Here is a 26,040-nt window from a genome sequence, read left to right on the forward strand (position 1 = left end):
AGGGGAGATGAGGCTCAGCCAAAAGCCTCCATTACAGCTCCAAGATGAGAAGGGGTGAGAGGATTTCATTCATGTAACTGCAAATCTGCAGTTCCTATCACAGCCCAGGGCAGGTTTTCCCCAGAGCTGAGTGCTGCCTGGGCTTTGGTAAGGATGGGATTGCTTCTCCCTGGCTCTCCAGCAGCCCCAGTGTGGTGGTCCTTTGGGATCTTGCTCCATTCTTCTTATTTTTGATACTGTCTCTTCTTCCTTTTCTTTTCCATTAAGTATGATGTCACAAATGACATCAGTCCAATAACTGCTTGTGGTTGTCATAGCCACAGTCTGTGACACCCAAACAAAGCAGCAGGAAACCAAAGCTGGCATACAGATGCTGTAATATTCATTACATTCCTTTTGGCTAATAACTGCGTGGTTAGATATTTCTCTTCCATTGGAAAGAAAGGAGGAAGGGGGCTTAAAAGCAAAAATTGAGTCACTGAGGAGGAGAAAAGTGGTTTCCAGCTCCATCTGATCAGTGTACCTGCACTTCTCCCCCAGTACTCTTCCCCTGAGGTAATATTGCTCTGGCCTCAACTGCTCAACTCCCTTTGCAGTTGTTCCCATCCCTTCAGACCATGTGGTGATGCTCCTATAGACAAGGCACTGGGGGACACTGCCCTGCTCTAACACAAGCTGTGTCCTGGGGCAAAGCCTCCCAAAGGCTGGCAGCAAGGGCCAGCAGCAGCCAGGTCAGGCAGCTTTACCTGCTGGGTGGCTGAGGCTGCCATTGTTGTGCTACATGGATAGAGAATAGAAGGGTTTTTTCATCTTTTGGGGGCATTAGATGTGAGGGGGGAGTGGTTGTTTGCTGTTCTTTGTTTTGTTTTGTTTCTTGAATCTGTGAAATAAGCTTTTCTGGTTGAGCAGCAGAGCTTGTTTGTCCCTGCAAGATTTAATCACTTACTCAGTTTTGCACAGTTGGCCTAATAGTAGGAAGGTGCTTGCTACAAAAAATAATTCAAATTATGTTAAAAAAATTTAAATAAATTAGAGAAATAGATGTGGTATGAGCACTGCATTTGCAAGACAAGCACTGGAGGTAGGTGGTTGGGGCTTGCTGGGAAGGAGCCACCTCAGCCCCTCACTGCTGCAGGCCTGTGGGGGCCACTGTCTGTGTGACCCTCACCAGAGCTTCCCCTTGCCCAGTGCCACCCCCTCTGTGCCCCACAGGGACATACTGACCCTGGGGACTCCAGCATGGCTTCCCCAGAATGTTTGGGCATGTGATTGCTGGGCTGAGCCCAGGTAACTCCCCAGGTCTGTGCTGGGAGCAGGCAGCAAACACAGAGCAGAGTCCAGCTCTGCATTCAGGCACTCGGTGCCGTGGCTCCTGCTGGTGCTTGCAGGGAGGTGCTCATTATATAATAGCTGCTGGTTGATTAATATGCTGTGAGTCAGAAGCACCAGGGTATTTTAGCTTTCTCTAGTTGCTATGGAAACGTTATTTTAACAAATAGCTTTTTAATATTTAATTAAAACAGCTTTTGGCAAGCTGGAGTAAGAACTATTACAGTTACTACTACAAAGGGTTAGCAGTGAAGTCTATTCCAGAGCCATGGGTTTTTTTGGTTGAGCCTGTGTCATGTGTCCCCCACCCTGATCTGTCAGCTTCAGAAAATTAAAAAAATAAAAACACCCAAGTAAAAAATCACTAATTTATTGGTTGTGAGAGATGTATTCTTGTTCCTAAGACACAAAGCAAATGTAATGCAAATCTGCAGTTACTCTTCACAATTGAAGGTTGTCACTTCTTTCAATGTGCAGTGCCAAGGCAGCCCTGTAAGGACGAAGCAGTGTGATAGCATTTATTAATCACTGCTGTATCACTGGTGTTCCTTCTTCTACCTCTGCCTCCCCAATGAGCTCATTCCTGTTTTGTTTGCTTCGTGTTCCCTCTGTGTCAGGTTGGATGCTTTTCCTTGCCAGCTTGTGGAGGAGGCTGGTGCTGTGTCCGGATCAGGCTCTGGACAGATTCCTAGTCTTTTTTTAGGTGAGCTCCTCTGCTCCCTGATACCAAATGATTCTTCAGCGGAGACAAATGAACAGAGAACTCAGTCTCCAGAGAAAAATAAATATTTAACAGCTCTTTGTAAATAACCTTTATTTATAGAACAGTTGCAGGTTCTATCATACTTGGTAAATGAGGATGCTTTTTATGCAAGAATTCTGCCTTGAGGGACTCAGTGGATGCTTAATGTCGTCTGTGATATAATAATGAAATAAATGTGTTGCTCTCATGGGATTCCCTTCCAGCCCCTATTTCCTGTGAAATAGGAATTAACTTCAGTATTGCACACTTCGTCTCTATTCACATCACATTCCTTAATATTGTACTGAAACCTTATTTGGAAGGTAGCACCTTTATTTCCTGAGGGCAAGGGCAGGGTGTTGAGGGTTGTGACTTGTGCAGGTCGGTCTGAGGCTGTTTGTACCTCCATCATGTACCATATGTGGTGGCTGGCCCAGACCCAGGGATCCATGAGCTCAGCCTCTCACTCTGAGATTCTGGGATGCTGCTGTTACCCCATTTTATAAATGAGTGAAAGTAAACCTGGAGAGATGGATTAGGATGTGTTTCACCCCAGCTGCCTATAAGTTAAGTGTTTATTCTATAGTAGCTGTCTAACCACTTCCAGCATCAGTTGGAAGACTGCACCATTTGCAGAGATGTTTCACCCTGCTTTTGGACAGATGTTTGAGGCAGATCACAAGCATAGCCCTCAGAATTGTCTGTCTCTCCCGTTTGACTCTGAGCCATAAACTAGATGGGGGAAAAGTGGACAAGGGGAATGCCACCCTGACCAAAGATGACCTGTACAATTTCTGTAGTGGTCCATAACAGTGTTCCAGGCTGCAGAAGGTCCTTGCTCATCACACTGCTCTGGTCACACAGTGTCAGGTGGCCCTTCCAAAGCAGCACAGCAAATCTCTGCTACACATTGCTCACAGCTGGGCATCTGGGATTTAACAGCTCAGAAGGATATACAAAACCAGTCCCCAGGCATGTAAACTAAGGTGCTAAAGATTTGTCTAAACTGTTCCAGCAAGCCAGGAACAGAATTAAGGCTTTCCTTGCTGTTTACACTGAAGGTGTGTTGTCATGACCAAAACTAGAGTGATTATATTATTGCTGCAGTAATACAGCAAGTACTATGGGTGTGTTAGGCAGTTCTTTAAAAAATCCTTCTGAGTTGCATCCCATACTTCTTGCTAAGTTCTTGCATGTCTTTTTGAATCCCTCTGCTAACTGATGGCAACCTCATCTAATCCAAAGGTGATCCCAGGAAATGGCAGGAGCTGTGATGGAGGCAGGGTCTCTGGTGGATGGTGACAGCCACAGAGCAGCACATGCTTGCAGCCACCTGTTTCAGCTGCTGCTTCCTGAGAGGTCTGGGAAGAAATCCTTTTTATTTTCTACCACCAAGCACCTGACACACTGCAAAACCCAAATTTTCATATTTTCATAGCAAGTGTGGGTCTCCATTGGGCTTGCAGTGGGATGGTGGGAGCTCCTGCCATGCTGGAGGGGCCGCATGGGTGGGGACAGGCGGTGGCTGTTGTGGGGGAAGCTGACAAGCAGATGGATGAAGCTGGCATTACCAGGGGAGTGGAGGAGGTGAGTACTGCTCTGTTAGCAGATGTGATCAGGCTACCTCAGGGGGACAAGGGGGCTGAGAGCTTTGAACCAAATGCCCTGACCAAAGGGAACTTGTGGAGCTATTCCTTGGGAGGAGGTGGGAAGGGTTTGGTTGAAGGGTTTACCCCTGGCAAGGGTAGAGGTCTGAGCAGTGATGCTTATAAATGTCAAAAGGCAGTGGGGTAAGTAGCTGAAATAGGAATTGTTGTAAGAAGGTACAGAAATAACATTTCTACCTGAAATTTTCATCAAATGGCCCAATTTTGCAAAGGATACAGAGACAAGTGCTGCAGAATAGCAATCCTGCTTGGGCTACCTGCTAAGAGAAATGGCCCCAGGTTATGTGTGGCTGATAGTGAAAATACTGACAGGGCAGCAGATAGGGGAGCCAGGAAGGTCAGGCCAGCTCTGCTGTCCCTGTCCCTGAGCAGAGGGGAGCTGTGGGCTGTTGGGGAGGGATGGCTCTGCCAGGAGTCTGTGTGGTGGAGCAGGACTGGTGCTGAGAGATTTGGGGGAGTCCTTGGTGGATAATGCTCTCAAGTGCTGGGATGGGTGGCAGGTCTGGAAAGCTGCTCCCCAGGAGGGAAGTCAAGATCATCAGGAGGGGTAAAAAGTAGAAGGTGGGAGCCTGTATTTCTGTTTGGGTAGATGTGCAAAGGAGTTGGATTGGAAAAGCTGAAATGTGATTTATGAGGGGAAATAAATGCTCTACAGTGAACACAGACTGCTGTGAGAGAGTTTACCTGTCAGGTCCTCAGCTCAGCATCATCTACTCAGCCTCCCTGTATAGGTGCAATGTGCTATACAGATTTTCAATTTACAGTAATTTGGGACTTGCATGTAGTCTGGAGAGGTGTGAAAGGCACTAAGGCATGTCTGACTTTCCCTCCCTTGAGGATAAAGGTGGATCCAAGGTGGCAGAAAGCCCTGTGTAGGAGCAGGGGGCACATCTTGCCCAAGTGAGTGCTCATAGATACTGCAGTAACAAGGACTCCACCAAAATGAAGCCCAAGGCTTGTGGGGTTTTTGTTTTGGGTTTGTTTTTTTTTTTTTTTTTTTTTTGTGATTTGGGATCCATGTACACACCTTGCATTGCAAGTCTGTGGTCTGTCACAAATCCTCATCTAACCAAGCCTGGGATCTGCTCCCCTCACTTAAACCCTCATCCCCTCCCCTTAAAGCTAAACCAGGCTTTGCTAGCTTTCCTCTTCACTGCTCCCAGTGGATTTCAAAGGTGCACTGCTGTTTCCATGTCTGCCTGATAAGCAAGAATATCAAGGGATAGAATAGAGTTCAGTGAATTGAAAGGAGAGTGATTGGAAGTGACAAAAATTGCAATGAACTTTCCTGGAGCTTTCCATCTCCACCTGTTCCAGACATTTCCTTCTTTTTGCTACCATCAGTAGTTTTTGGTAGTGTTGTTTTCTTAGTGGCTGCTCACTCATGGAGATGTTTCTTGGAAATCAGGAGCCCAAGGTCTTGATAGCAGCAGCACTTGGACCTGTGAGTCTGCTGTGGTTTGGAGAATGAGCTCCTGTCTCCTAACACAGCAAATACAGTGGGGGTATCACATCACCAACACTTTCACAGAAACAACTGTGATGTTTATATGGGTAATTTGTGCTTAGTCCCAATTTCCCTGTTAGTGGCATTAGGCTGGAGCATCCCATAGGCACTGAGCACAGTGGTGGTCTCTGAGTTGACTCAGTTTTCATTGTCAGCATTAGTTATGACTCAGGTATAAACAATCTGGCACGTTTCCTGTCTGCATTCTCCAAGTACACTCTTCCTTGCATGCCTCAAACCAGATATCTGTGTTTGCCACGCTCTGAAACCCAGCCAGGCTTGCAGCAGATGAATCAAACCCTGCTGTGCTTGGGGCAGCTGCATTTCAGATGCTGCTCTGAGTGTGTGTAGGGAAGGACAAGGGGGTGCAATGCTTGGAAAGAGCACCTGCTACAGGAGGAGACTCGAGCTCTAGCCGGACAGGGAATGGCCTTGCATTTATTGTCTTTGTTATTAATATAGGATTAAAATGTCGTTTATCTTACTCACATTATGTATGTAATTTTATCTAGTAAGTGTGTATTAGCTATTATAGACTATGTGAATGCAAAGAGGAGCTGGTTGGGGTTTTTTTAGCTCTTCCATAAAGCATTCAGTAGATTCCCAACTTGATGTGACCTTGCTGTCCTGTTGAGGAAGTTTTCCTGTCTGACCATGCAGGATTTGCTTTGGCAGCTGCACCCACAGCACCGAAACCCTTTCACCACAGGTGGTTCCAGTGGCAGAGGGGTGCCCCCCTTGCCTCCCCACAGTCAGACAGTCACACCAGACTTCCTTATCAGCTCAACCCAGGATTTCCCACAGCAGAGTCTCAGATGTCTGGATTCTTAAAATAATCATGGTGCAATAACAGAATAACAGCTTGAACTGGTGCCTCTGGAGGTGGGACATCAAACAAAGGAATCCTTGGGCTTTTACATCCCCACAATCTATGTGCATGAAAGTCTGGGCTCTTCCTGCTGAGTTTTTGGCTCCTGCACAGGGGTCCTCTGTGCCTTTTGTTGTGCAAAGGGTCACTGCCAGCTCTTGCCTCAGGCTCCCTCCACCCGGAGCTCAAATCTGCAGCTCCACTGAATGTATTCCTCAACACCTCCAGTGGTTTTACCTTCAGTAAAAAAGAGCCCTCTGAGTGGCCATGGACAGGCCATCCCTCTGATACTGGAGGAGTGCAGAGAAGAAGCAGCTTTCTTCTTTGATCTTGCTACTGCTGGAGTCAGTAGCAAAATTTCAGAGGACTTCAATGAGCCAGGATCAGCCCTCTAAAAATACTCCCAAGGCACTGGGGAAAGCACTTGTGAGTAGGTGAGAAGCAGCCCTTATGTGCCTATGGGGTGGAAGGGAGCACACCCTTATTAGTAAGTGTTGCTTCTTTATGAATGTTTCATAAAGAAAGAAATCTTTGCAGTGGTAGTGTAACATGTAGGGCTGGCTGTGGCAGCAATAGGTTTTTATCTGTTACTGTACAAATTCTGCCGTTTTTTGTAAGAGAAGATCCAAAAGCACCTTCCTTTGCTGTGTGTGAAAATCTGAAGGGTGCATTTTGTGCATGTCATGAGGATCTCTGAGAATCTCTTTCCAGCTGAGTCTGGATGAGTAATGGTGTCATTTGGACAAACTCCTGATGCATACATTAGGCTCATGCTAGCCCAGAGGTGGCAGTGAAATCAGAGGTACACCCTGTGTGTTAAAAGCAGTGTAAAGCTTCCAGAGCCTGCCATAACCTCCATCACCTTTGGGGATTCCTAAGAGTGGGTTTGAGCACAGGAAGGAGATAGGGTAGGCTGGGGGTCAGGTTTGCATCCCCTGGCATGTGATATGATATGCCACCATGGTGGGGGCATTGGTAAGCACCAGGGGATGATGGGGCTCATCTCCTTTCCCAGCAGAGAACAGCTTCAGCCTGTCCTTTAAGCATGAAGCTAACCAGGAAAGAAACAAACCAGCCCTGTGCTCAGCCCCTGTGCACTTGTGATATATCTGGTACACACCAAGCTGTGCACTCAGGGACAGAATAAATGGAGAGAAGGGAGATGGTGACCTCCAAAAACCTGCAGTGGTGGCAGAGGGGGAAGGAAGCAGTGATTTAGCTCCTCTTGGTAGAAGAGTAAGAGACTCCAGAGAGCATTTAAATAGCAAAACAAGTCGAAGGTATTTAGAGGGTTTCATAAGCTGGTTGCAAAAGTAATAAACTTGAAAAAATCTCATTTATAAGGGTTGATAGTTTCAAGGCTGCATCTCTCAGCAGCATCCCAGGGTTGGGAGAACCATGTGATCATTCCAGCATCTTAGTTTGCTTCAGACTCATGCAGGCTTGGTTTCATACCTGTCTAGCACCTCCCTCTTCTTGTGCATCCATGCTCTCCTTGCTCAAAAGTGCTGGGTCTGTGAGAGGAGCCTTATTGTGCCACTGCCAGTGACTGGGGCTTCCCACTTGGCAAATATAAAAGAAAAAATTAAAACAACATGCAACAAAGCAACTGGAAGGTATAGCTGGTGCATTACCCCTGCAAATCACAGTCCCTGCTTCTGCCACACATCACTTGCCTGCCAGCAAACAGAGCTGTGCCCATCAGGTGTCTGAGGCTGGTCATGGGTAGATACCTGTTACCTGTGGCTTCTCCTGCTCAGTCTGTGTGCTGTGCTCTGGGATGTGTCAGGGGAATGGAGCACTGGGCTCAGGTGTTCTGTGCTCTTCCCTGGCTGCTGAAACACACCAGTAAATTTAGTAGTGGCAACATCATCATAATGAGCATCAACAGCACAACTCTGCAACTTTCTACAGATTGTTCCTTACAGGACCCCTTCTCAACACCCTGAGCACTGAGGTGACTTTACACAAACTGGCTGCTGACTGAACCTCTCCTTTAACATGTGCTGCTTTTGTGTTGCTTTCTAATACTAGGAATTTTGCAAGAAATGAAATTGCAAATGCATCAGCTCTTGCCCCATGCAGTGCAGGTTTGTGGCCTCAGCTGGTCCTGGTGTAGTGCCTCCTGAGGTGGAGGCTCCTGGGCTGTTTACTGAGTTGCTCACATTTTGTGTCTCCTCCACAACTGTGGAACACCAGGTCTCTGTCCAGGAGGAGCCACCTTCTTCTGTGCAGCCTCCTTGGTTGCTGTTGGTTTGCTTTCCAGAGAACTCTCAGAGGATTAACCTTGGCAGCACTCTGTGCCTCTGCTCGTCCTCAAACACTCAGCCTTGAGAGCTCTGAAAGGTGGGACAGCCCTGGGTCACCTCACAGGAAACTGAGATGTTCAAGGAGTTCATGTAATTAGCTGCACTTTCCTTCTTAGATACTCCCAAATCTGCTTGAGCCAAGGAGCCAGCTGTCCTGTTTGCTGGCCAGAGCATTCTGCAAAGATCTCATTGTGTGTCCTGGGGCTTTCCCTGGTGCTTCCTGCTGGTGGGAGCCTCAGCTGGGATGGCAACACAGACCCAGAACGTTGGAGATTTGAGTACGGAACACAAAGGAAAATTAGGTTGTGTCTGCTCTACAAAGGCTAGATTTTATTCCAGACAACTGGAAGGTGGGGGTGGGAGAGCTTTGTATTCCTGTGGATGAATCTGGTGAATTGGTTTTTTGTTGATTTGTTGGGTTTTTTTACTTGATCAAAAGGGGGCTGACAGCATGGCTAGATCCACACATGCTGCCAGTCTGTGCATCCCTCCCTGGGTGGGTTACTGGAGGTGCCTGGTGCTCCTCTGCTGCTCCTTATCCCCTTCTCCAAGACCCTCCTCATCATGGCTGGGTGTCACATTGCTCTGTGCACCTTCAGCACAGCAGCAGTTGACCCCAAGTGAGCCACCCTTTCCCAGGGGGTGCTCCTCCCTTTGCAAGGTTGGTGTCATTCTGCTGGATCCCTCTTGCTCCTTGCCCTCTGCAGGGTACAAGCACACCCAGCTCATTGCCTGAAGGCTTTGAGCAAAATCTGTCTGGCTGCATGTGTTGAAATTTGTTCAGTTTATCCCTAAAACAAATTTGCCTGTGTGGGGCTATTGTCAGAGACAGTAATGCTTGGTGTAGCTTGTTGCTCCTGAGCCACCAATTGTGGAACATGTAGCTTGTTGCTCAAAATTGCTATTTTTACCATAGTGTTAGCAGAGAGTTTTGAAGTATATTGACTGGTGAAGACAGCAATATTTAACACCCTTTTTATTTTACCTTCAAAGCAATTTACATCTAATAGTCCTCCTGACTCCCATATTAGCAGGGACATAGTGTGTAAACTCTTTGGGACAAGGAGTGGGGCTTGTTTGAGTTTGTAGCAGTGACATTGTGATTGGAGAAAAACTGTTGATCTGGGTAAACCTTCTTGCCATAGAAATCCTGCCTAGGAATCATACAGAGAAATGACTTTACATGAATAACTCAAAAATGCTGGAGAAGGTATTAGGATTGAGATAATTCAGTGCAGTCAAACTGTATCTTGTATTTCTCTAATTTATGTAAAGCAGTTTTATCTGTTTGGGGGGTGTGTGTGTTCTTTTCTTGTTTAAAGTTCCAGAAATCTACATGGGAGATCTTAAAATTGGATGAGTATTGTGTGAAGGCATTTCTGAGTTAAGCTGTAACCTGAAGCATAAGAAAAAGGTTTTCTTAACTTGCTGTAGTAAATTATATTTCTAGTAAATTATATTTGAACCAGTGTTGCATGCCATTAAATATATGGTGAATCCCATCTGACAGATGTGCCAAAAAGGAGTCTGAGATAATGTGACCAAAATGTCATGCAGTAACCACAGTCACATAAGAGAGTAATTTCCTGGAATATAATCCTCAGGGATTGTAAAATTAAATTTAAAAATGTATCCCTATTTCTATCTTGCCCCTTGTAAAGTAAAACCAGTGGAAATTGTTAACTCCTTGGTGGTTCTTACAGCAGCTTGTGAATATTAAACTTCTTGTTGGGTCTCTTTTTCCTACTCCAGTTTCACATGCCAAGGAGAAAGTGAATCCCTGCACCATCCATGGCAGCACACACTTGTCGTGCACGTGATGGAGGTTCCCCATAGAGATGTGGATGTTTTCTGCTTTGTTCTTCAGGTCTAACAGATGTTTCCTGAAACAGTGACCATTTCGGGTTCTACCACTGCTGCCTATCAATGGGTAGAAAAAGAGTCTGGGCTTGTTTTGGGTTTATTTAGGTTATGTTCAACTAGAAGGCACTGCCTGTAGTTAAGGATGTAAGGAACTGGTGCTGGCACTAATGGTGGTGTTCTCCAGGGATCTTTTACACCTTTAGAGATGTATGGTCTAATTATGGCAGAGTATCCTAAAGCTGTGGTAATTAAACTGAAGAGATTGCTGAGGTTGTAGGGTATGGTTTTCTGAGTTAACTTCCAAACCTGTCTCTAATCTGTGTTTTAAACATTGACTTCAGCTTCCAACTAATCTTCCTTAGCTTGCACTGTGTTAGTCAAGCAGCTAACTGGGAACTCTGGCAGGCTCCAGTTAGTTTGCATAGTCCTTATTGAATTAGATTGGAAAAGCACTGTGGAATTTGAAAAAAAAAGCAGAATGTGGAATCGTGATCTTTCCTTTTTATGTAGACTTTTTGAAGGAGGAAGACTGTGATCTCTTTGTCTATGTGAATCATCAGATGACTAACAAAAATACAGGAAAAATGTATTTTATCATTGCTGCCTTGTCCAGGATTCTGAGCTGAGATGGGCAGGCCTGGAGGTTGGGCTAAGAACTGGGCAGGAGTGAGGGTCATGGCAGTTCCTGTGCATTTGGCAGGGGAGAAGAGCCTGGAGTCCTGTCCAGGGCCCTGCTGGTAAAGGGGAGCTGCCCCTGCCCAGTGGGATTCCAGAGCAGCAGGGCTGTGGGATTCCAGAGCAGCAGGGCTGCCCTTTGGCCATTTGAGCTGAATCCAGAAGGACTGCAGGAGGCTGAGAGAAAAGCTGTTTCTCCTTCATTCTCCTCTTCCCTTCCTCTCCAAGTTCTCACAGCCCTTTGTTGCTGATGATTTCTTTCTTTCTCCCTTCTAAGCAACCCCAAAATCAGTAGAAGTGCAGCCCAACATCTGCTGTTTTCATCATCTGCTTACAAATTTGCCCTTCCCCTCAGGAAAACCCATCAAAATACCCATGTGCACACACACACGCACACACACAACAAACTTACAGTCCCACCAGGATAAATGCTGTATTAAAATCACATATGTAACATCATCAAGCTCTGGTTTAAGCAGGGCAGATGGAAAATGCCCTGCTGACCTAATGCCCATTAAAAATAATATCTGTACCTAGTGTCAATGGGCTGCTTTCTTCTTTCACTTTCCTTTTCTTATCATTACTGTGCTTTCTCTTCAGAAGAAGTTCAGTGCTGCATTAAAGGGATTACAGGTTCTTTTCATCTTACCTCTTTTTTCCCCCAATTTTACTTCTTCCCAGCAAGCCTCAGGGGTTTTTTGGTTTGGGGTTTTTTTTGGGGTTTTTTTTTTTTCCTTTTTTTTTCTTTTAAAGCAATTGATTTATTGCTCTTCTACCTGCTGGGAAAGATTGACCTGCTACTGAGCATCTTCAGACAGCCCTTCTTACAAGTCACTTGGGACTGAAAGCAAGCAGAGGGACAGGTTGAAAAGTGTTTCTTTCCTGATGCTATTTACACTCTAAGCAAACAGTGATGGCATGTGCTGGTTTTATATAGCTGGATACACATTGTGTGAGTGTGTACCTGCATCTTGAAATGGGGCTGTCCAAGGAGAAAAGACTTTTTTTTTCCTCCACCAACACTCTTGATTTCTCCAAATCTGAATTAAATCTGAGTGCACTTTTTGTCTTCACTCTTTCTCTCATACTGTGCTTTTGGTGAATTTTTGCTGTGCAGTTTTGTTTTCACAAGTTTCAGGCTATGCTTTGTTTCCTATGAAACATGAAGTGTGGATTCCATCTGGGAACATTTCAGTGGGTCATATAACTTGTGGTTCTCTTCCTTTGCTGCCCTGTCTCTGTGTGCATGTCTGTGGCAGGGGACATGAGAAGGGCAGCAGTGCTCAGCCACCATGCACGTAGTGAACGAGGAACGATGCCCTTCACCTCGCTTCTGTTCAGTGCAAACCTGATGGACCATGGAGGCTCTTTCATTGTTCAGCATCTAAAGCCTGAAAAGATATTTCAGGGCAGTCTGGACAGGATTGCCTTTTTTTTCCCTCCAGTTCCTGCCAACTTGATACCAACACTAAATTGTTTTGCCTTCAAAGGAACAAACCTGATGTCCAGGATGGTTGTTCTTCATCCTTTCTAAAGGATGAATCAGCCAGCACTGAATTTCCTCAGACCCATCTTCTGCTTTCATGTGTTGGTCTGAAAACACTGACCTCAGGAGCTGGGCTGATTTATTCCACAAAAGCAGGAAAATCTGTCTATTCTTGTTTGAATTCAGTTTTAAAAGAATAAGACCTAGAATTAAAAGCAAATGATGAGAAAAAAAAACAGGCCCTTTTAAAGTTGCTTTCTTATACCTAATATTAAGGCTATTTTCTCACTTGCTCATGCAAGAGCTAAGGCCAAGTTGCATGGACATTGCCCTTGAAGTCTGTTAGTCAGTGTCACCTTTCATCATTAGGGGACAGCCAGAGATGCCATGGTTGAACCTTGGCGAGTGACAAAAGAGACCAATAAAGATTTACACACTGGCCCTGCTCTGAAGATGAATCAAATGTGGGGTTGACCCATCCTGTCTCATTTCTCCTGTCTCTTCTTGGCTGGGGGTGGTTTGGATGGAATTAACTGATGTGAACTGGCAGGATTGGGAGAGGAGGGGTTCCAGAGCTGATTTCAGCAGCCGGATCCAATTTCTCAGCAGTTTTGTGTACAACTGGGCTGTGTTTCATCATATTCACTTTATTAAAATAAGTGTTACAAGAGGACTGCTCAGGGACAGAGTGAGGATTTTCCATTGCAGGCTCTGCAGTCTGTTCCTGCTTCCTGGCTCTCTTTCCTCCTCTTGCAGTACCACACATGGGATAACTTTGCTTTAGAAATTATATTTTTTTTTCAAAAAGGCAGAGGCCCATGGCCTGCATGAGCAGGGTGGGATTTTAAGGATTTCTTGTTTGTTCCCTTTCTCTCCCCTCTGATTTTATCCTTTAATTTAGTGCTGTGAGTCCACAGGACATACCAGGGAAGCAGAATGAACTGGATCACATACAGCCCAATTCCCCTCCAAGCCCAAAGCAGCCCTGCTCTGCAGGGACTCCCTCTCTGGAGCATTCCTGGAGACCACACAAGCCAGGAACTGTGTGAACAGTTTGTTTGGTTTCTTCTGCCTAAGCTTCCTTTACTCTGTGAATGTTTTGGTGAGGGTAGAGGAGACAAAAGGTGTTGGAGGAGAAGCAGATCACTTCCACAAGGCAAAGAAATCATGAAGAGAAAAGGAACTTTGGGGAGAAAACACAAAAGTAATTCAGTAATTTTTTTTTTCCTTGGGCTCTTCTTTCAGGTGAGAAGCCTGCAGTAAGTCTTGACCTAGTTCCCTGAATATCACAGAAGTTTTGAGGTAGGAATTGCTTCAGGAAATGTTCATGGGTGAGTGTTTCCCTGCCAGAAGGCAGCTGATCTGCTGGAAATGAGCTCTCCACATAAGTGTCTGTTTTGTCAATGCTTTTGTTGGGAAAAATGTCTAAAATCCACAGTAGATATGAGAGGTCATGGCTGATGAATGCTCCTCTGAGATCTGGTTTCAAGTCTCTGCCATCTCCAGCCTTACTGATGGCACTATTGTTTGTCCCCATCCCTGCTTCTTATTTGGATTTTGGGGTCAGGTCACTTCAAATAATAGCATCAGCTATTGCTGTGGAACATGGCTTTTCCTAAACTTCAGAAACTTCTGTGTAATTAAATCTTCACATAAAGCTTCAGGAGAAATAACCCAGGACCACTCCAGTGTGGGCTGTCCCAGTGCTTGAGGCATGCTTGCAGGTGAAGAGGCAGGGAGGGAGTGCCTGTGAGAGGAAGTCTGGGGAGCTTGTGGCTCAGTTTTGGGTTGCCTGTAGTGACACAAGGGGTTTGGCTACATGTCTAACTTCAGACTGGCCAAGGACAAGATCCTAGCTCCCACATGTGTGGGGGTGCTGAATTGCTCAAGTTTTCATCAAAGAGCCTGGGCAGGGGCTGTGTTTAGAAGGAAAATGTGTAGTGGCAGAGACAAGCTTGGGAGCCTTGCTGTTTTCCAGTTGGTCCCAGCAGAACATCAGGGAGCTTGTGGGTGCTCCTGGCTCTACACTGGCCAGGCTGCCCAGGGCAGTGGCAGGTCTGTCTGTCTGTCCTCCAGAAGGAGATGCCCTCAGCGACCATCCTGCTGTTGCATGTGGAGACCATCTGAGAGCTTGGCCTAGTTGCCTTAATTCCACTCCCTTCTGTGTGGAGAATGATTTGGGAACTACCAAGGTAATATTTCATGCTGTTTAGGAAACAAAATAAATTGATTGGGCTTTACAAACCCAGCAAACCAAGCAACCTGCAAATGACCCAGCAGCTGGTTAGCAGCTGGGGCTAAGCCACGTTTCAGCAGTGAGGCTGTGGAAGTGCTGCCTTTCCCCAAAGTTTTGGTTCCCAGGGGTGGCAGGATCGCCAGGGTGGCAGCAACAGCCAGAGCTTTGCAGCAGCTCTTTCCCTGCCCTCCTTTTCTGTGCAGCAAAGTCTGTGGAGAAAAGGAGGCTTGGTGCTGGTGGGTTGCCATGGAAAGAGCTGCCACGTTGCACAGAGTTCGTACTGGAGTGTTTGGTGGCTGTTTCTTTTTGAGAGAAGAATTTTCACAAACATTATAAAACCAGGTGACCATCTAAATTAACACAAGCTGGTCACAGAATCAGTGTCTTTTGAAATTATATCATTAAGGGGGGGGGTTATTTGTTTTTGTTCCTTCCCTTGGAAGGAGCACACATGTGTTTTGGCCAACAAATACTGAATAATAGTGTCACACTGGATTTTGGTGACTGGATGGTTGGAGCCTGTTTTGCAGCTCTGAGGAGAGAGCAGGAAGGAGGAGGGTTTGCTACAGATGGTGGGGGTGAGCATAAGCCCTGGGCACGCTGCTGCAGGCCTGGTCCTGGCATCCCAGGAACAGGAGGAAAAGAAACAGAGTTTTAAAAAATTCTTTTAAAAAAGTTTAAACAAATACTCTTCAGTGAGAAACAGTTTTATGGAGCAGTTCTCCTCCTTTGCTGCATTTCTCAAGTATTGCTCAAGCATCATTGTTACAGTTTCTTCATCTGGAGGAGTATGAAGTGGCCCTCGGGGAAATCCAAGCTCCAGGGAGACAGAGAGGCGATGCCAGAGCTGGGAACATTGAGCACTCTGGGATTGAAACCTGTGGGAGGAGATGGGAGGAGCCAAGTGCTTGGTCACACTTAGGTGTTCTGATGGCAAATGCTGGTTAGAAATAAATGAATGGGAGATTTAGCCAGTTCTTCTCTTGTTGTTTTCCTTGGCATTTTATTCCTCAATATAGTAATAATTTCTCCATGTGAAACATGGTTCCTTTTGGGTTTGGGATTATAAGGGGTGTTTTGTGCCAAAGTATCTAGGCTATGGATGGTCCAGATCAAGCTCAGTTATGAAAGTAGGAACTGGTTTGATCAGTATCCCTTGATGCTTCAGATGAAAAGTAGAAGAATCTAAACATGTCCTGCTTTGTATCATGTGCTGTGGAAAAAGTCTCCAAAGGCTTGGATTGTGCTAATCTCACTGTATTTACAACTGTGTCAATTCCCACTATTTTTAATACGTATCAGGTCTTACTTCCAAAGATTCTTTTTGCTCTCTTTTGCTGTATATTTCCAGAAGAATCCCTCGTTCTTTTGAATTGGGATATTAAATAGTTAGTGAATGATTCAGTAATCATTTCTTCTTTGTATTTCTGGAGTGAAATGAAAATGCAGAGACATTTACATCCTGCTAAATCCCACTTTTTTCCAGCAGCATAGTGTTGGGGTGTGCTCATCCTCTGTGCTCATCCTACATCCCATGTTGGCATCTTTTCCCAGAGCTCCAAGGTGCTGGCAGCTCCTGTCCTGGCCTAGGGACCCTCATTTCAAGCGCCAGTTGAGGGAGAGGTGGGACAGGCTGAATTTAGAGCTGCTACATTGAAAAAATAAAAGTTGTATATATGTGCACACACAGGCTGGCAGATCAAACACAAACAGAGGAATGTTGCACAATGGAATCACATACTGTTAGGTGAAATGAGATCAGTCTGCCAAGTTTCTGGCCTCTTGAAGACAAGAATATACCTGGGAATTGGAGACCCTTATATTCAGGTGGTCTTGTAGTATCTAGGTGGAAAAAGTTGTGTAGAGAGACTGAGGGCAGAGCTCTGGCACTCACTCAGACTCATCCTTGCAGCAGGTCTGGGTAGAATTCACCAAAACTAAAGGCTCCCAAAAGCAGCCACTGCTTCCCACTAGCCTGCAGCACTGGATAGGGGAAGAAGGATCCCATGCTGGGGAGGGGGACAGGTTTGGGTCTGTGGGGTGCAGTCACTGGGGGAGTGTTTCCAGCCCAGGCAGGGAAGCCCAGCTCTGTGTGACAAGGGGCAAGGATTGCATTGTGCGCTCAACTTCTGGCACGGACAAAGGTCCTTTGTGGCCCTGCCAAATCCTGCCGGAGCAGAGCTGTTACTGTGCTCAGAGGGCAGTGGCTCTGCCCTGTGACAAACTGCAGCAGCCAGGGTGTGCAGGGAGGAAGAGGAAGCTCGTTTGGCCCCGTGATCTCCGGGGAAAATGGCGTTTGTGTGCCTGCCTGCCTGCCTGCCAGGTGCCTGCAGGGACACTGAAATGTTCATAGCCACCCGAAATCTCAGCATCCTGTGGGGCCAGACAGGCCCTTTCCCCATAAGTAAGCACAGTTTTGAAAGGCTTTCTGACTCTGGGGGTTTTGTTGGCTTTTGGGGGGGGGTTGATTAAAAGTTATATTTATAATCAGGGATTTTCCCAAGGAAAATAAATATTTGATTGGGAGTGTATTTGGACAACTGAAGAAATTAGAATAGTGTCACTTGGTGAATAACTTAAACAGCTTTTGATTTCACGTTTCATAGGGTGTAGAATATCTGGAACATCAGTGCTGCTTCAACTGGTTTCTGGTTTCTGATGGCAGACAGGAGTTGGTGTCTTGGTCTTGTCTTAGATGCCTCAAATGGCCAGTAAGGAAGGTGTTATGTAATCTGCAGTGAAAGGAAAGCATGCAAATGTTTCAAAAGGATCTTGCTGGACTCCTAATTTATTGTCTCTCAGCCTCTTCTGTGGAACATGTGGTAGGTTCTCTGTCACACAATTACACTAGGGTTACACTAAAACAAAGTGCTTTGTATGTGTATGAGGACTGGGTGCTTACTAAGAGAAGGAGAAATAATGCAATACACTTTGAAAACAAAGTGCTGAGATAAAACTTGAAGGTAATAAGGGGGAAATTATGTGTAGGGGTGATCTGAGTGGGAATTGCAAGGGATGAAGTACAGCAGACGTAGTAAAACAACTTCAACAAACACAAGCACAGCATGTGATTCAAATGACAGAAAGCAGTGTAACTAAGCTTTTTTTAGATGGTCACTTTTTCAGCATTTGACCTCACAGCTGACTGAGGAACTGGCCAAAGAATAATATGATTCATGCTAGGAATGCTCAGCTTGTATCACCAACAAGCAGAAAAAAATGTGTGCTCTTGACTGCAAATGGTGTGGGTCAACCCATGCAGGGCCTCCAGAGAGAAGGGAATAAGTGTATTGATGGTGCCCACAGACTTTGTGTGAGATGGAATTGTCACAAGAAGATCTCTGTTACATGGGAACCCTCTCTAAAATACTTGTTTTTTCAGAATTTTGGCAAAAAGTGTAAAGGGGAAGCGTTCTTGAACTTCATGATTCAAGCAGAGGAAGGACAGGAGGAGTTGGTGTGGTTTGCTAATGATCTGCTGTGCAGCAGCTGCAGAGGAAGGGAGCTTTTCTTTTGTGTAAGGACAGGGAGGTTTAGCAACCTTGGTTGAGAAGCTTCTCTCTTGTATATGTGCACCTGGCCCCATGAGTGATTTCTGAGAGAAAACAGAAGAGTTCAGACCTTTTATCTTTAGACTTTTGCTTCCTCCCATGAGCCTCCTGATGAAAGTCGTGGTGGTTTTGTGACTTAGGTCCCAGCAAAAAAGCACCAAATCTAAGAGTACCTGCTGCTTTTGTAGGGGCTGTTAAATGTTTTCCACTTGTGAGGGTAAACTGAATTTACTGGAGATTGGAGCAGTAACCAAAAACCTTGTTGCAGTTTCCAGCCCTGCTGAAGACCTTGGGTAAGGCATGATTTTTGCACTCTGATATCCAGTTTGGGTGGCAGCAAGCTGTAAATTGACTTGGCCATTTAGCAAAGCCTCTGCCATGTTCTCTTCGTGCCTTAATTGCCCATTTGAGCAATGGGAATAATAGCAGTGCCTTAACTCACAGTCCTGCTGTGAGGATAGGTATCTTAACAGCTGTAAAACCTCCAAATATTGGACCAGTGGGATCCTCTGATCACCATGGGTCATTAACTTATCTAACGCAGGCTTCTACATGAGGGGAAAGGACCTAAAAAAATACTTGTTTTACATGGTGGGTGGAAGTCATGTCACTGCTTTTAGATGCTCTAAATGTGGAACTTACTTTTATCACCAGGCCACTTTTAAAACAGCCTTTTCTTTAAGCAAGCAGAGCACAACAAAAGGTAATGTACACGACAAGATGAGAGTGAGTGAAAATTACTTACAGCAAGATATTTGCAGTGCCCCTCATTTGAATCAAATCTGCTCATCACCAGGAAGCTGAGGAGATCAGACTGATGCAAAGCACTGCCTATGGAATTCTCCCAAGCATCTCACTCCTCTTAACCAGCAGCAGCCAACTTTCCCATGTGCTGATTTTTGTCTCTGTCATGGCTAGGAGCTCAGGTTCTGGCTATAGTCATGACAAAATTGAGTCAGGTTTGAGAAAGGAAATGTCTTCCTAGAAATATTGGGGTTCATCTGTACCACAGGAGTCTCCTAATAGAGCAGGTCACTGAACTGTGTGAGTTAGGCCAGCAGCTGACTCTGTGTGCTTAAAATTGGAGCTGCCCTGAAGTGCCTTGGACATCAGATTTGTTTGGTACCCCCTGGCTGAGTTTGGAGGTCACTGGGTGCTCAGGTCCTGTGAAAAGTCGTGTGGCAGTTTCCAGGAGTGGTCCTGTTTTGAAAGAAATGTGTCTAAACTCCTGTTTATGGAAGTGTTGAGGTGAAACATTTCCCTTTCATTGTTGTGCAAGTGCTCAGTGTGGTGGGCTTTAAAGACACATCTTTGTACCCCAAACCCAGCTTTGGGGCTTCTTCCTTCAATAGCATCTGGTACTGTAGCTCAAGAGTTTCCATTCAGGAAATTTTTTTTTTTGTTTTTACAGTTTATAAGCCAGACTTGATGTTTTAAAAGGCAAAATTACCATGTACTGAAATTTTTCCCAGTAGTGCAGAGGTTCAGACTGTGTAAGCAGTGTCAGTGAAGACAACTTCAAGCAATAGCTGTTGAGTTCACCCATGTGTAGGCAAGTGGGTGGGGAAATGGAACAGGAGAGAACAGCAGTGCTTGTGGGCCACAGGTAAAACCATCCTGTGGCAGGAGACATTATGCTGCTCTGCTTGTAGTGTGTTATCCTCCAATCTGTAGGTCTCACTGGGGAATGTGAAGATACAGAGAGAAGCCACTGGGAGGGAGGAAAGAGGTGCAGTGATTCATCAGCTGCACAAATCACAAACCACCTGCCTTTTCTAATACAGGGTGAGTGAGTCAAACAGGGAGCTGTGCAGCTATAGACACACAGGTTACTAATGTTTTCTGTTAATTACTGAGCTCCTTCCTCTGTCCTGGGAGTTCCATAGACTATTTCAGTGCTGCAGTTGTGGTGAATGAGGCTGATGGAAAGGCTGCTTCCCACATTGCACAAACAGAGTTGGCCCAAACCTCCCACAGGTGTGTGTGCTGCTTGTCTTGCTGAGACACAACATGCTGGTGACAGAAGTTTCTTCTCTTTTACCCTCAAATCTAAACACTTCTTAGGAGTGGTCACCAAAACAGCCTTGTGGCCTTTTAGCCTTCTCTCCTTCCCTCCATCAGGTCCTCTGGGGGCTTTTTCCCATTTTCTGCTGTGGTGTGTGCCATGTACTTGTCAGAGCCAAGGCATGCAGGGCTCTAGGGGCTACTTCTTAAGAAGTGAGAGCTCTTGGGGGTTTTTTGAGAAATTTAGAGCTCATTTCTACCTTGCAGCCTTGCAAGAGGGCTGTTTATATGATTTTTATTTTGTTTTCCCCATTGCAATTCACCTGCAAAAGTGTTTGAGTGCCTTGATAATTTTATTTTGGAAGTAGTGGACACTCAGCTGACTAAAGGCAGGGTGCTGTGGTTCCCAGAGCAGAAGAATTTGAGAAGGGAGCCAAGTAGTGTAAGAAGTATTAAAGCAGGAAAACTTCTACACTGTTGATTAAGTTTTGTAAGCAAAGTAAAAAATTGAATGTCTTGATTCTGTCGCAGCTCATGTTCTTTCTGCTTTGGAAGAATTTAACTTAGAATGTCTCTATAGTAACAATAAAATCTGAGGAGAAAAAATACATGATAATATATAAAATATATAGTTACACTGGAAATGTATACAGCTGTTCCTTGTCTAGGTGGCAGTGTTATGGAAGGACAGATGACATGAAGGAGAAAGTGGACCAGATGTTGCTGTTTAGATATTTGATCTAAACTAATAAGAAATTATTACTAAAAACTGTTCTAAGCAAAGAATACTTATTTTAACATATCCACCATTTCCTAGAAAAAATACTGCTCTTTCAAGTGTATCTGAAAAGAAGTTAAGCTGAACATTCTAACAGGATAAACTATTTTTTTCTGCATAAAAAACAGATACATCCAGATACATTAACCCACTAAGCAGAACGGATAATTTTTACTTTGTGTCTGTAAGTCTGTGTCCTCCTACCACATCATGCTAGATGAAAACTCAATATGAAAAATTATTTATATCCAGTGACTTTAATTTAGTCCAATGATGAGAACTCAATGAGTTGCACAGACAAGTAATTAAACTTATTAGAATGAATGTTTTTATAGCTTTTTTGTTTCTCTTGTTAGAAGTCTGTTAATCTTTATTTCTCTCTTCTGAACATGCAAGTACCCACCCTAGGAGTAAACACTGAACACACCACTGATTAAAGGAGAGAATTTTGACAGGGTACATGATTGCTGTTTTGGTGCTTGCTGCCCCTGGAAGCCACCAGTGGAGCGTGTTGGACAGAGGATCAGCCCAGCCCCTCTGTGGGTGTTGAGAACATTTGCTGATGGACCTGGCTGTACCTGGCATGGGTTGTTTGTGCATCATCTTGCTTGGAAGAGCTCAGTTTGTATTCCTCCTTCCCAAAGGAGAGAGCAAGGCCTCAGCAGGGCAGCCACCATCACCCTGTGGGTTTGGAGTGCACAGCCAGGTGCCACTGGGATTTGGGCTCCTTCTGTGTCCCTGAGCATCTGTGGCTCCAGAGCAGGGCAGCAGCCAGGTCAGGGGTCCAGCAGGACGTGGGAGCCTCTGGCAGGAGCTCACACTGCAAAGAACAAAAGCTTTCCCCAGTCAGGTGTCCTGCAGGTCTGGGTGCCTCTGGGTGCAGGAGCTCACCCTGCAAGGAAAAAAAGCTTTGCCCAGACTGCACCAACTTCACAGACCAGTGGGAGCTGCAGTGACCACACTTACCCACATGTCCCTTTTTGTGAGCAAGCTGTGGGTTGCCAGCCCTTTTTCTGGAGGAGAAGGCAGTGCCTGGGAAGCAAGGAAACATGGATTTTGTCCCCACCTTGGCACTTCAGTGTTCTTCTCCCTCCTGCTCTGGTGTGTGCCCTCCTGGAGAAGGACCATCTCCTGCCTTCACCAAGATTATGACCATGTCTTGGGTGGAATAAGTGACCGTTGCTACAATATAAGTATTTTTTCAGGGCATGAACCAGTTTGTAAAGTGCAGTTTCTAATCATGAGTAGATTTTTTTTCAGAAAACAAAAAAGTAGTCAGGCCTAATCTAGTTTTTAGCAACTGAATTAAGCCTGTATTTAAAAAAAGGCAAAAAAAGTACAAGCCAGTGATTGCAGATTGGTACTTATAATAGAAAATTCACAGCATGCAATATTCAACTTCCCCTTTTCTGGGGAGGGGTTGGCCTCTTGTCTTCATACCACCATTTTCCCCACATCTTTGGCTTAACAGCAGCTTGAATGAGAACATTTTAGTTCAAAAGAACAGCCTGTTAGCAGTGTACTCTGAAATAAGCCTATTGCCTGGTGCTGCCACACAGCCTATTCTGGTGAAGCCTACAAAGGGGTTTTTTTCCCCAAAATACCTGTGTTTTTCAGAGTAAGTTTTTCTATCTCTACACAGTGGTCACATCAGAGCTGAGCTGTTAATGTTAAGAGGCAGCTTTTGTGTGATTAACTTCATCATGCAGTTCTCTGGGATCTTCTGCAGCTGTTGGTGCCTTTTAAAAACCCTTTCATTCCACCCTCACCCCAACAAAACTTGATTCTTGTTTTATCTTTGTGTTTTTACAGAGTCTTTCAGTGACTGTGATGTAGGGGGGTGCAGGGCAGAGGTGGGATGTGCACTGGGTTTGCTCCTGCCCCCATTCATGTGCTGACATCCAGTTTCACAGGACTTGTTGCTGGGGAAGTCAGGAGTCCCAGAGGCACTTTGGTTTGCTGATCACCTTTGGAAGGTGTGAGTCTCTGATCCTTTAAAGAAACAAAAATTATCAATTGTTGCTTTCCTGTAGAAAAATATTCGTGGTCACAGCATCCCACAGATATCCATGTGGGATTTTTATTATAATTAGAGATGTCTACACCAACATACGCAAACTTTCAATTTTATTTTTTCATGTCTGCAAAAATTATTACTATAACAGTCTGTATACCTCCCCTTTAATGGGGATTTATTCAGCTTACAAAAAACTGTAGAGGTGTTGGAGCTCTATGCTGGTCTGACTTAAATGCTGTTTTAAAAGCTCTGCCCTAATTCACAAAACCTGCCTTTCTTTCTGTGTGGGTTTGTTGGGTTTCTTTGTGAATCATTACAGTCACAATCATGCAGGAATTATTTGCCCTGGTTTGCTTCCACTTATTCTTCTGTATGTAATTAAGCAATGTTCTTAAGTGTTTTATCACAGAGGAGAGCAACAGCATGTTTTTTGCTGTGCTTGCTGATGTGCTTTTTGATATTACTGTAGCAGCTGCATGCTGAAAGCAGTTGTAAGGAAGGAGGAACATCACCCTAGGCATGTTTCTTTTTTTGCACTGTGAAATGTGAATCTCCCCTCTCATCCTTGTGCTTGTAGGAGAAAAACGTTACCACAGCTTTAATGAACATAAGTTCAGCATCTCTGGGGGGGAGCAGGATGACAGCTCTGCCCTGTGCTGCTTCTGTTTGCATTGCTGCAGCCTTCCTGGACAAAGAGCAGCTGGTCAAGGCAGGTTTATGATGCTGTCAGGTAATATCAGTTAGTTTCTGATAGCAGAGTTTCTGCTCTGCTCTGAACTTGAGCATGACTTGTGGGCAGCCACACAGTGTTAAAATCTGAGACACAGAGGGACACAGCATTCGTGTTAAAATCTGAGACACAGAGGGACACAGCATTTGTGTTAAAATCTGAGACACAGAGGGACACAGCATTTGCATCCAGGGACCCCCAGGCTTGTGAGAGGAGATGGCTGAAGGTATCCAGGAATGAGCAGAGTCACTGGGGTCCCTCATGGTGTGGTTGGTCACACATCCTGGAAGGTGTGGCAAATTCTTCAGCTGAGGACAAGGGAAAAGGTGGTGTCTGTGCCTTAAAAGCAACCTGCAGTGTTTGCAAGGTGGAGATCAGCAGGTGGACACTGCCTGCTGTCCAGGGCACAGCTTGGCACCTCTGTTGAGCTTTGCTGAGATCCACTTGCTGTGAAATGGAGTGGGATGGTATTCCAGAAGAAGCTAGGGACTGAGCAGTTTGTGCCCAACAAGTCCTTGCTGGTGAGCTCTGTGCTCCTCCTCTGTTACTGCTGCTGTGTCCTCAAGCTGGGGAAGGGGTGTGGGAAAGCTCCAAGGAGGAGTTTTTACCTTTGTGATATTAAATGTCATCTTCAGACAAGGGGGGTGTGGGTGTTAAATTACAAGGGTGTAATTTGCTATTGCTTGTCCTGTGCAGCTGAGAGGATGCTGATTGTGGAGACTGAGCTCCTAAGCAGTAAAATAAAATGTTTCCACCTTCTTCAAACATCAGCCAGCCCTTGCAAATGAACACTGCTATATATTTGTGTGCTTATTTGCAGTTATCCTCATGCTGGTGGTTTCCCCACTGTTCATTTTCAAATGAAGCCAGGTGCTGGGAACTCTCTGCCAGCACAGGGCAGAGCAAACAATGCAGTAAGATGAAAAAATAAAGAAATATTTGATTGGCAAATGACACAAGTGTCCCTAAAGTGTTTGGGTTTTTTTCTGTTTGTTCTTAAAAGTGAGGTTTATCTGTGAAAAGTAAAGATACATTTGCATTGCCTGGGAGGTTCAAGCTCTTTCTTTACTCCAGCCCTTGGCTGAAGGCAAGGTGCAGGACAAAGCAGTGATAGTTCTGATGCACTTTTTCCTTTCTGCTAAAATTAAAGTTTTCCATGCTTTTAAATTAGACATACCTTCAAGTTTGGTTATCTTTAGACAGCCTTTTCCAGATTCATTCATGTTTTGTGGCATGAGGGAGAGATGCTGCTTGTTTTCACTATCTCCCCCCTGCCCTACCACTTCCCCAGCTCACAGGGTTTTGGCTTTGTGAAACTGAGCTGTGTCCAGGTGCCACGGAAAATTCCTGCTCTGCCACCACCTTGGAGGGGCCTGTGGGAACAGCAGTGCAGAAAAGGAGTTCAGTTTCTACCCAGATATTTGCCTTTTGTTCTGGTGGAGGTAGGGTGTAAAATTTAGCTATGTGCACGAGGTAAAGATGGAAGAGAGTGAAAAGATTTAAATATTTAGCAAGAGAAACCGTTTGGACTTGTTTTTATCATCCTTTAGCTTGCAGTGTACAGTTCCCTTATGCTGATGGAAGGTGGCATTGCTACACAGGCAAGCATTTTCCAGTGCCAGCCAGGCCTAAAAACCCTATTTGTTTTTCCTGTGTGATTCTCTGCAGTTTCCCCAATCTGGGGCCAGGATAGGAAATCTGGCATTTCCTCAGTCAAGCACAGAGTTGCCATTAAGATCCCACTTCATTCTCCTGTCAGATGCTCTGTAGCTGTTTTAACAGGAGTTCCATTGAGCAGAGGATACTGGTTGGATTATTTCATTATTTAAACAAATTTCAGAAATTAAAAGAAGACAGGTTAGGCCCTCACTTATAAGTGCTGTGACACACTTGTGGAGAGATAAATTTAAAAGAAGGCATTGCTTCTGACTTGTGTGCTCCTGTCCTGGATGGCTTTGCTGAAGCAGAGCAGATTGAAAGTTTTTGTTCCTGCACACATGTTCTCTGTGGTTTGGTTTAAACCTCATTCACAGTGACAGATTCTGCTTGCAGCCAAGCACTTCTGTTTTTCACCTGGTTGCCTTTTGCTGCTTTGTGCATTTGTTCATTTAAAAAGGAAATTCAAAAAACGAGATTTTCTTTTCTTTCAACCCCCTGCAGTATGGGGAGACAAGAGATGTGGCAGGTGAGCTGGAGGGATGAGAGCTCTGTTCCCTCCCCATGCCCAGTGAGGACACAGTGAGCTCTCAAGGCAGCTGCTGACATCACCCTGCACCTC

The 26,040-nt window shown here is 45.2% G+C and overlaps 1 protein-coding gene across 6 annotated transcripts in view; it reads left to right on the plus strand.

The window, feature by feature from the left end:
• ZHX2 (zinc fingers and homeoboxes 2) overlaps positions 1-26,040 on the plus strand; it is a 75,523-nt gene that overhangs the window by 36,245 nt on the left and 13,238 nt on the right. The window contains exon 3 of one of the 6 annotated variants that reach the window (XM_071421735.1): positions 13,692-13,777. The exons of the other annotated variants lie outside the window; for them this stretch is intronic. The gene's annotated coding sequence lies outside the window, so the exon portion shown is untranslated. The remainder of the gene's footprint in view (positions 1-13,691; positions 13,778-26,040) is intronic. 6 annotated transcript variants of the gene reach the window in all.

Source organism: Agelaius tricolor, unplaced genomic scaffold, assembly GCF_023055355.1.
Source record: "Agelaius tricolor isolate 1412-34295 unplaced genomic scaffold, bAgeTri1.0.p SCAF_2, whole genome shotgun sequence".
Classification (NCBI taxonomy): domain Eukaryota; kingdom Metazoa; phylum Chordata; class Aves; order Passeriformes; family Icteridae; genus Agelaius; species Agelaius tricolor.